Source organism: Macrobrachium nipponense, chromosome 44, assembly GCF_015104395.2.
Source record: "Macrobrachium nipponense isolate FS-2020 chromosome 44, ASM1510439v2, whole genome shotgun sequence".
NCBI lineage: Eukaryota > Metazoa > Arthropoda > Malacostraca > Decapoda > Palaemonidae > Macrobrachium > Macrobrachium nipponense.
The window spans coordinates 30046946-30058820 of NC_087221.1; the positions used below are offsets into that span (position 1 = coordinate 30046946).

Below are 11875 nucleotides of genomic sequence, written 5' to 3' on the forward strand. Positions count from 1 at the left end.
TTTTTATATATATAATTCATATCGCATGGTATTTTTCATAAAATCTTGATGATAAAATCTATAGAGAGGTCACATGTTTGATTTTTTTAATACCCATTCTCTCATTTAGTCACCAAGCCTTGTTTTATTGCACAAAATATACCGGTCTGAACACACAGCTACTCCAGCTTTCTTCATATGTTTATTTTTTACTTATTTATTTACTTACCTATATACTGGTTTGCTGTATTCTCTTCAAGTCCATTTTTTATAACACAACAACTCTCTCTCTCTCTCTCTCTCTCTCTCTCTCTCTTTCGGATAGTAATATTATCAAGATTTTAAATAATTCTTAAGAAATGTATTCAGTTCTGTCACTGTGTTCATACCTCACTTTGAAAAGCAACTTTTTTTTTATGCTAAAGGTTAGCATGATAGATTAATCACATTTTCCAAATCTTATTATGAATACTTATTGTTATGCAATAATTACAAAGAAAATGTGGATACAGGCAGTGTAAAAAATGGCAGTTGAATTTGCACGACTTGACCACAAAAAAGAAAACAATATCAAAAGTATAAGAATTACATCATATAAGGTATAAGGTATCAAAGGAATAAATGATGAAGAAAATGATACAGGGAACACATTTCCAGCAAATTTTTCATAAGCACTTCTTATCGCATAAATATACTTCCGAACACATAAGTTTACTTATAACACAAACTGTATATATAAAGGTTATGCATGCCTCAAACGATTATATTTTCGAAAAAGTACAAAAAGGTATTCGTCAGTCTCGCTGGATGTATCTGATGACGTTTCACAAGGGGCGGGGCTACATTTCAGATCTCCCACGAACGCTTAATTTTTTATAATTTTTGGCTGCGTAGATAATTTTTTCTGTGCGTGATTATGGGTTTGAAAATAATTGTAATTGTAATGTATCATATATCAATTGAAAGGGCATTCTTTGTACTTTTACATGGTATATGGCAAAATGTAATAGAATGAAAAATTATGTAAGAAAAATGTGGTAAATATTTACATAAAATTTAAAAATTTTGGTCCATCTTTGACCTAGAATTCCTCGAAAATTTCTGAGAACATCTATCCATTTTATTTATGCATTTATAGTAAATTTTATCAGCTTTCTAATCCATTTTTCAGTTTCTTTCTATCACCATCTCTTAGTCAGATACGCTACTAAACGTGAATGTATGTAGGTTGACGGATGAAGTAATGGCACATTTTTGTGTGCGTAGATAATTTTTTCTGTGCGCGCTTGTGGGTTTGAAAGTAATCGTAATTGTAATGTGCCATATATCATTTGAAAGAACATTCTTTGTACTTTAACGTAGTATATGGCAACATGCAATAAGAGGAAAATTTATATAAAAAACTGCCATCGCAAAAATAGTTATATGAAAATGTTATCGTAAATATAGTTTCATAAAGATATGGTCCTTTTGTAACTGATGACGTTTCACAAGAGGCGGGGATAGGTTTTAGTACCGCCTCGTGAGCAGACCCTGTATACTTTGACTCTGGGCAGCACGAGGTAACATGGTCTACCGTCGTGATAATGTTTGTGGTTTATGGACACTCATCGTTCACCATACAGGGCTGGAGTCATTTTATATTTTTCCTTTTTCGTTCTTGCATTACCCAGGCAAAATTTTATTTGGTACATCAGCAACAGGAGTAATGGGAACGTAAAATATGGAAGAATAAACGAGAGAAGTTGGTAACGGGGAAGAATGGGAATATAAATAAAAGAAACTATCACATTTAATCTTTATTTTTAGCTAACTTTTGACCTCACACATCAACATACACATTTCCGCTAAAGTTTTCGAAGAATTCGAAATGCTTCTACTATTTTAGCGTCTCACCCTCAACGGTCGCCGGATGGGAGAAAATATCGAATGTGGAAATGGAGGTGACTGAGATCTTGTAGACAGTGTCGGAGTGGAGGAGGAGGAATTCGTGGTAATGGGTCTTGTCCGGTACACCGTTGTAAGCCACAATTTCAGTGGCGACGGGAACCTTCTCAATTTCGTGATGGTAGCTGGCGATTGGGCATCTTTCCAGGTCATCTGGGTCTTCGAATTCAATGCCGAGGGAGTTGGACCCCAGCTTGGCGATTCGGAGATTTTGGGGTGGGCTCGGCACTATAAAAGAAAAATATCATAATAAGTGTAATGAAAGATAAGGAATCTTGAATTAATGATGACTCGTAAATTAATGTTATTCAAAAGGCAAGACTGTAAAAGTCTCACCTTTCAGCTCATACGTACACACAGAGACATACATATTATATACGTCTATCTGTGTGTATGTAGAATATGTATACGTATATATATGTATATATATATGCAATTAATATATATATATATATATGATATATACGTAATATCTGTATCATATAATTGCCATTATATATATATATTATATATAATATTATATATAATATATTTATATATAATATATATAATAATATATTTAATATAAATATTAATATAGTAATATATATATATATATATACATATAAAAGACTTGTTAAAACATTTGATGGTTTAACTGTCTGAGACCAGTAATTGCTGTCTGAATAGTTAACAGAGTATCTGCGCTCGTGTGGAAGAAAATACAAGGAATGTAAAAATATTCACTTGGAAGTACTGAAGGTGAGAAAATTCAGCATGATAACTTCTATTGACAGTTAAAACAAGCTGTTGATTTTCCACTTGAAGCTTGTAATACGATTTTCTTGGAGAAGTAAGGCTTATGCTTTAAGCTATCTAACGAGACTAAAACACTGATTCCCAAAGTCTGAATTCCAGTAGCTAAAGAATAAGACTGAAAAGACTTTAAGAATATATTTCAATGGGTATTATTATCAGGTAACGAAAACCTGATAATAATAATAATAACAATGATAACAATAATTTTTGAAAATTTAATTAGTTTACCAATTTGCCTAACACTGATGGTATTTTATGACAATGAAAACCTGGAATACTAATAAAAATAGTTATGATAATTATTATTCGATAAAATTTAATTGGTTTAAATTTTAAATTTGTTTAAAAACCTATTTAAAATTGTTTAAATTTTAAATTGAATTAAATTTTAAATTGGTAAAAAAAAAAAAAAAAAACAGGACGCAGGAGCTGTTCCTGCGGGATCTCGGGGCAACTTACCGCAGGGATGCTGCGCCATGCAGACCGCAGCCAGCAGAGAGAAGATGATCAGAGAAGCCCTCATTTTGGTTTGCTTGCTAGACTGTTCAGTTTGAAAGAACGAAGATGACAGCTGGTGCCAACAGCTTTTATAGTCCCTGAAGTAGTGTCACCTTTGCCTTAGGTCAACAAAAAATGAGTGAAAAGGAGAGAATATTGTTATCTAATTTGTCTTGCGTTTGCTGTTTGGTTACCGCGCATCGTCAAGGACGTTTGGTCCGGGTTTCGTAACTTGCGATGTCAGATGCAGGTCTGAATGAATTCCTTTTAATGAGAGCAAAATGTCTATAGAGATTCTATTGAATCGCAAAGTTTAAAAAAAAAAGAAAGTTCTGTTCAGTATTGTTTATTGTAGAAAATGTTATATAGAGAAGCTCATTTCACATAGGGTAATGTCAATTTATAGTACAGTATTCTTCAGTAGACTCGTCAGAATTTCTTACAAGAAAAGCAAAATGTCTGTTCAAAGATTCAATTGAATATATAAAGTTAAGAAGATTTGTACAGTATTGTATATTGCATGAAATATTATACAAAGAAGTCCATTTTTTTATAGATGATGAAAATTCAATACAATATTCTTCAGTAGACTCTTGAGAATTCCCTGTAAGGAGAGCAAGATGTCTATATAAAGATTCTGTTGAATCGTAAAATTAAAAAGAATTTTGCATCTTTGTATAAAGTATAAAAGACGTACATTTCATACATAATAATAGAAATTTAATATGAAAATCTTCAGTAGACTCAAACACGGTCTTAGGTCTTAGGCTAAAATAGTTGTCGAATAACACAGATTGAGGTTTGGGGGTTCAAATTTTATCCCAAGAGCTGTCGGAGAGACGTTCCCCCGCATATTCATTTATTTATTCCTCACTGTTGGACTACGGAACAGTCTCCTTGGGGATGTCTTGCAATTGGAACATCAAGAGTTTAAGCGAAGATGCAATGCATTACTACCCTCATACTGTTCTCCTTGCATTATAATACATTTTTATCTATTTATTAATTCATTTTCTTGCTGTTTAAAAAGCGAGATCTCTTCTGTCTGTATTTCCCCTTACTTCTTCCTAATGAGCGCCATATTCTTTTCAAGTCAGTGCGCCTTGTGAGCTTGTTCGATGTGAATAAGGTTCTTCATCTTCTGAGTGATGATGATAATAATAATAATATTAATAATAATAATATTTGTTACTCTTTCAAAATTTACAATTGATCGCAAAATAAGGAGGGAAGTGGCGTCCTCATGCTTGAACGAGTTGTTATATCTGACAACTTTATTTCTTTGATAATTCATAAGCTTTTAGAAAAATTAATAAAGAAAAATTGCAAAAAAGGAAGAAGGAACACTTAATAGATTTATTAGATCTCTCACATACCCTGGTGAAAAAAAACGCGAGTCATTGAACCCTAAAAGTTATTTCATTTAAGTGCACCCATTATTCAGGGTGGAATAATAATTAACCACAGAATACAAACTTCGTTAACATCAATATTGGTTGGACTCAAGCTCAACAATTATGTGACGTAGTCAGGTCTGAAAGTCTGTTAATGATTAGCTGGGTAAGCCGGCTGCAACATGTGTTGTGGTACATTCAGTTAAAAAAAAAAAAAAAAAGAAGACTCAATTAAACACAGTGCGCAGTATGAAAATAGAATACGAATTGTTATTTCTTTGGGCGTTTCCATGGATGTTTCTGTATTATGTATGACTTGAGCAATAAACTATGCATGCTCTACTCACATGATAAAAGAATACGCCTTAAAACTTTAGTTATTAAAAAATACGAAAGGCTTGTATTACAAACAATGACGCTGATGTCATTACAGTTTAATGTTTTGGCGTTGTGACTGACTCATCACACAAGGTTCTTGATTTTGTTCTTTCAAGGTAAAAGGATATTAGCCTCAGTGAAATTCTTCTCTTGCTTTTGCTGTCATTCATAAACCTAAAGTAATGAAGAATGATAAAGAATTAAAGTCGCGTCTCCTGTCTGGCGTTTCCAATCATTGGTAAGCTTTCCAACAGCTGCTGATTTAGGAACTAAAATTTACGGGAATTTTCCCCTTAGAGTCTAAAGGTTAGGACACCCGCCTTACTTTTGGGAGGTTTTAGGTTCGATTCTCTCTTTCCGGTTCTCTAAAGATTTAAAAGATTCTATAAAATTCACATTTTTCTTCTTCAACACGTCTGTGGCCACAGGCTTCCTCTTAAGTGTATCAAGTCCATAATCATTCACGCGTCAAACCCGGGTAGTTGATATTTCTGACTTTTGTACAGCAAACGCTATTTTCTTCAGTCATTGGGTGATTTCACAAAGTACAGCGGAAAGGATGACCGTTGTATTTATTTTCCGGAATCCTGAAGTTTCGATAGTGATTGCCACTGGCTTCACGGTAAAAGGGCTAATATGGCATAATATTAATGGACATTTCTTCCACAGCACGGAGGTTGTTCCTTTACTTTGGAGAAGTACATAGTAGAGTTCCTAGACTTGTCATTACCATTGTGGCAATGTCTAGTGACTAACCAATGGAAGCAGAAATAATATCATGCAATATTTAGGAAAATTAAAATAAGACAGTCCTTAAAAACGTAAATACAAAATTGTTTTGTTAAGTCTAGGGTCTTTCCGGCTTTTTCCTAAATAGAAGGGGCAAGTACATGTTACTGAAAAAACACTTTCAGTTGACTGACTGATAACTTTATGCCCACAAGATAAAGCTTACCTGCGCATGCAGTGAAATTTAATCCTCAGTTCCAGCTGTTACTTGATTATTAGTTTTTCTCATATACTATCCGGGTTCGTTGCCCTATGGCATTAGGGGCCCCTGGTTAAACACTTACCTACTTTGGGGAGGCGATAATGTTTCCACGTGTCTTAGAGTCCGCCCGTCTGTCATTTTATTATTATTCACTCTAATGGAACTAAGAATGGATGAACTGATTTTGACGAAACTCGGTGAAAAATCCGTTGAATGATTCCTCCAGTTTATCAATTTATTTGTATGGTTAAAGATTTATTAATTTCTTTAAAAAATGAAAGCTTACTATATGATATAGATTTTCTGAGCTTTACTCTGTGTTACAAGGAGTTGCAAGGATTAGGATGTCTCAAAGAATTATTAGTCCAACTGGGGAAACATCATGTGTTCACTTATCTCTAGGAGCAGGTTTTATTATTTATTCACAATGTTCTAATGATTTTGTCTAGCTTTTTTTTTTATACTCTTCCACACTGCTGCTGTTTACAACTTCTGGTGGCAGTTTGTTCCATGTGTCACGCATCTTGTATGTGAAGAAGTTCCCACATGAGATGTGTTGTATATCATCAGTTCTAGTTTCCATTCATTATTCTTGTCTGGTATTCGTTTAATGCGAAGAGGTTACTGTCTACTTTTGCTATGCCTTTCAGTATTTTGAAATCTTCTATTAGTTGTCCACGCAATCGTCGTGTTTCTAAGCCATACATGTTCAGGCTTTCTAGTCGCCTTTGGTAACTAACCTCTTTGTTTGATGGATGGAATTAACTTTGTGGCTCTTGCTTGTACTCCTTCTAGTCTATTAATGTCCTCTCTTAGTGTTGGTGACCAAAACTGTACTGCGTGTTCAAGATGGGGTCTAACTATTGATGTGTACAGTTATAGCACCGTTTCCTTGTTTCTGTATTTGAACTGCCTATTATTATATTCCACTAGTTTCTGTACCTTCTTTTCAGCTTTCACACATTGTTTTGCGGATTTTAAGTCCTTAGTAATAATGACTCCAAGGTCTCAATCAGCATGTAGTTTGCATGAGGGTTGTTTGTTCCTATTTGTACCACTTTACACTTATCCAGGTTAAAAGGAATTTGCCATCTTTTTAATCACTCTCCTATTTTCTTTAGATCATTTCCTAAACTTTCCAGTGTATCTGTCTGCTGCATTTACACCTACTAGTTTGGCGTCATCTGCAAATTCGGCTATCCTGCTATACCCTATCGGCTCCTTCATGGCGATTTAGGCATTGTCCCCTACGTTGCCAAATGTACTTCTCTCGAGTTTTTAAAGGCCTACCCTTCCCATTTACCCCTTTTTAATCTGTGCGTCTGTCAAGGAAGTTTAACCTCCTTGCGTTTGTTAATGTCTCCTGGGAACAATATACTTCTGGGGGTTCCCTATTGCCTTGACACTACTTTGAAAATATTTCCATTCTTCCAGGTCCCTGTTTTTCATATAGGTCTAATTAAATCTCATTTTGGACCTTTCTCGTGATCATCACAAGCTACTGGACTTCCACACTTTTAATTTACTTGTTTTTGTATGTGTGTATATATATATATACATATATATATATTATATATATAAATATCTATATATATATATATATATTTTATATATATATATATATGATATATATATATATATATAGATAGAGTACAGAGAGAGAGAGAGAGAGAGAGAGAAAGAGAGAGAGAGAGAGTGTTGATGTTCGAAAAATATTGTGTATGTAGACTGATAAGAGAGCGCAGCATAAATGTACATAGGTTACATAAATAAGACTATCGGCAGCAATTTGATTTATTATCTATTCATACTATGGTCCTCAGTTTCTTTTCAGTAAGAGTATTCATAACATTTTTCTATTTTTATATCTTCTTTTCTTTACAGACTTAGTTCCAGCTTTGTCATTTATTCGGAATTTTTCAGTTTTTTTTTTTTCTTTGTTTTTGTATGTTTTTATCGTTAATGTACAAGATACCTTTGCACGAATACCATACTCGATGGAAAAAATCTATCTATGTTTTATTGTCTTCATAAGGGTTTGTCAAAACAAATATATGATAATTTGGTTCATGAATGTCATATTGATAATAACACACAAGAATGCCAGTGAGTGTTTTGACTGAGCTTCCCTTGTGGAGGCAAGGGCTGTTTGACACCTGAGAGAGGACCTGGCATCGCTGGAAATTTTTTTTGCCACGTTTAAGAATAAACTATTTGTTTTATTGTTGTTAAATGCTAGAAAATTACGAGGGCTTTTAATAACTGGCAAAAATTGATCAGCAAATAATTATATTGGTGCTGTATAACTTATGCTGCCTTCATATACCATAAAACATTGAGTTGGAATATTTGATGTGGCAGCGCCGGCAAAGGGGACAACGCCTAAATCGCCATGAAGGAGCCGCTATAGTTAAGCCTACATCATCGTCATTGATGTAAATAAAAAACAAGAGCGGGCCAAGGACAGAACCATGAGGAACTCTGCTTGTCACATCTGCCCATTCTGATTCTTCACCATTCATTACGACTTTGTTTTCTATTCGTTAGCCAGTCGGCTATGTCTCCTACAATTCCTAAAGCTCTAACATTTGACATTAGCTTCTTGTGTGGAACTTTGTCAAAGGCCTTTTGGAAATCTAAGTACTGAGTATATCTATTGCTCTGCTATTGTCGTAAATACCAAGCATGTTATGAACAAACTCCAAGAGGTTTGATAGGCAGGATCTGTTTTGTCTGAAGTAGTGTTGGCTGTTTAACAACAGTTTGTTTCTATCAGTGTAATCCACAATTTGATGTGCAATTATGAATTCAAAATTCTTACAAGGGACTGGCGTCAGACAGATTGGTCTATAATTTCCTGGCTATTCTCTTGGAGTTTTTTTATATTATTTTTTATTTTTATTATTATTATTATTATTATTATTTGCAAACAGGGGACACATTACCTATTTTCCATCCTTCTGGTGCCTGTCGTTGTTCTGCAGTTTTCCGGTAGAGCTTATATAGGTGAAGAAATATCTTCTCTTTTCACTCTTTTTCACTCTTGAATGAAACCCATTGGGGCTAGGAGATTTGAATTTGATTAGTTTTTTTTATTGTGTTTTTAACGTCCTCTTCTCTTAAATATCATTTTTTCAATCGGCTCTGTCCCCTTCTTATTTGATAGCTGGTTCAGGGATTGAGGTAGTGTCTTCATTTGTGAAAACACCAGTAAAAAACTTATTCAATGACTGCTTCGCATCCCGAAACTGCTTTTGCTTTCAGCATCTTACACCTCGATTGCTTACCTACCATACACTGTGCATGATAGCCAAAATCTTGGAAGTTTTTGACAGTAGGGAGTGGTCCACTTTGCTGTCTAATTCCCACTTCACGTTGCTGATAAAGGGATGATCCCTTCATTAATATCCATTTTTTGTAGATGGAGAGGTTACAGGTAGGGGTTTTGGGGAGGAGGGGAGAAAGGGTGGAGGCGGGGGGAGTCGCTTAGAACACCCATTATCTAAAAGCAGGCGTGACCCGCCCTAGAAGATCGGTTATAACATAAATTCTTTTTATTAACAGTTATTGATGGTATTCTATACAGAAGTGGCAGTGAATTAAAAGATGTCAAATAGTGATGAAACATTTATTTGTTTTACACAGAATATCTAAATTTGTTCTGCCAAAGTTTCAACTTCAATGATCGCTGGATGCGAAAACACGTCCAAAGTGGAGACGGAGATCACGCTGATCCTGTAGACAGTGCTCGCCTCAAGTAAAGGAAAACCCATGTGGTGGGTTTTGCCTGTCGGGATGTACTCTCCCACGTTGGACTGCTCTCTGGTTGCCACCACCACCTTTTCAATTTCGGGGTGGTAGCTCGCGATTGGGCAATCATCGAGGTCGTCCGGATCCTCGAATTCAATTGCAACGGAGTGGGCGTGAAGTTCAACGACGCGCAGGTCTTTGGGTGGGCTGGGAACTGCAAAGTAAAAGAGAACGATTTGGAGGCGTTATCAGAATTTTGATTTGAAAAACTAACGCTTGAATTTCAAAAAAGCTAGTTCTTGGTCGCTGTGCATGTTTTTCTGAACACAAACGAACACAAATGCACCCACGCACATACGCACGTACACGTGCGTATCTGCCCACAATTCCACAAAACTTTAAGTATCGTTCCCTTAACCGTGCTCCGTACAAGGTACACTGTATACCCCAAGGTCTTTCCCCAATACGTAACAGAAGCAGCTCATGGTAATTACTAGTTATTTCATGACAACGCTTTTGATTATCGTCCTGCAAAGTATGAAAATAATTCGAATTCGTAGCATTAATAGTAGGCGGGATTAGCCTTTGAAATGGCTTGCTCATGGAACGCCTCTTTAAAAATACTAGAAGTAATAGTGGTTGCATTAATAGTAATAGTAGTAGTATTAGACGGGATTTGCCTTTGAAACAGCTCAACAACTTACGGCATGGAAACTGAGCCACGCAACCTGTGGCAAAAAGAGCGGAGATTATTAGGAAGATCTTCATTTCGGAGAGCTTTCAAGAGTAATTAAACATATTAATACAGCTGCCTTTTATAGTCCCAGAAAGGATGCAACCTTTGCCTCCTTTCAAGGAAAAATTAAAGACAAGGACTGAAAATAAAACTGTTATCTATGCATGCAGTTGTTTCCCGTAACTGCGTGGCAAGAGCATTTCTTGTAGGTTATTAAAGACGCAATGTGGATTTTCCAAGGAAAAATGTAAAAAACTGAAACAATGGGCCATTTACTGGTTCCTGGGAATGTGTATTTTCAACCTGGCATCCTGGAAAGAAGTTGGAAGGCAATTCCACTTCAGTTTCTTTACAACATGAATAACGGCTTTGCTATATGATACCTTCTATCACTTACGAAACATGGGGTTATAAAATGGATAACAACAAACGCCACACACGAGGATTTAGAAAATGGATACTCGTTCATATAACTTAAACGAATTTCCGTGCTCAGTTATCTAACTTCAGCATCAAAAATTAGCAGACTGGATAACCCCTTTGCATTTTAATTTCTCTCTGAAATAAATTATTCTGGATACTTGATATCGGTCGTGAACGTTACGAAACTTAAGAAAAATAAAAAAAAAAAAAAAAAAAAAAAAAAAATGTCTGTGGGAACATTCAAGTGCAAGCTTAGATAATCACTTTTTTTTTCTTGTGGTTTCTTTTTCATTTATTTATTTTTTTTGTCCTGGGACTTATGAAAAATCCGGCTTCCAAGAAGTCATTCGATATGACCTAGTTTCAACGTATGATAGTTATATAACATATTATAAACATCTCATTAGGAACGTCCGTTATTTATAATATTTTTTATAATACAAGCAACGTAGAAATTGATGAAGACTGCAGCGTAGAAAGGTGCTAAGATTGTTCACAAAACTGTATCACATAATACACGTTGCATAAGGATAAGTGCGCATGCTCAGTGGAACTATAAAACGCAAATAAAAAGTTCGAAATGTTGCGAAATCACCGATCGTTTACGTTGTTGTGGTAACTTTTTTTTTTATTTATTTACTGTTATCGCCGATGCCGTTTTGTTGCTAGGCAGTTTCAAGTTCGTTTTCATGCTTTTGTTGCTATTGTGGCAACGACGGTGGACTCCAGTTGGGAAGGTATTCATTAAAATGTTCTCCCACGAAGTCATAAGATGTATAAATGTCGAGGAGATGAGACAAAAACTATATATATGATTTTGTGTGTGCGTATAAATATGTACATACTACACACACACACCACACACACACACACACACACACACACACACACACACACACACATATATATATATATATATATATATATATTATATAATATATATATATATATATATATAATTTTTTTTTTTTTTCTTTGACC

At 35.0% G+C, this 11875-nt stretch overlaps 1 protein-coding gene and 2 long non-coding RNA genes across 3 annotated transcripts in view; 1 reads left to right on the forward strand and 2 right to left on the reverse strand.

Annotated features, from left to right (window-relative positions):
- LOC135204139 (uncharacterized) overlaps window positions 1-11875 on the forward strand; it is a 73789-nt gene that overhangs the window by 33352 nt on the left and 28562 nt on the right. The window lies entirely within an intron of this gene.
- On the reverse strand, window positions 1766-6744 carry LOC135203851 (uncharacterized). The gene is made up of 3 exons (XR_010312051.1): window positions 6726-6744; window positions 3184-3320; window positions 1766-2154 (listed from the first exon to the last, which is right to left on the reverse strand). It is a non-coding gene; the product is annotated as an uncharacterized LOC135203851 (long non-coding RNA).
- On the reverse strand, window positions 9600-10638 carry LOC135203852 (uncharacterized). The gene is made up of 2 exons (XR_010312052.1): window positions 10440-10638; window positions 9600-9949 (listed from the first exon to the last, which is right to left on the reverse strand). It is a non-coding gene; the product is annotated as an uncharacterized LOC135203852 (long non-coding RNA).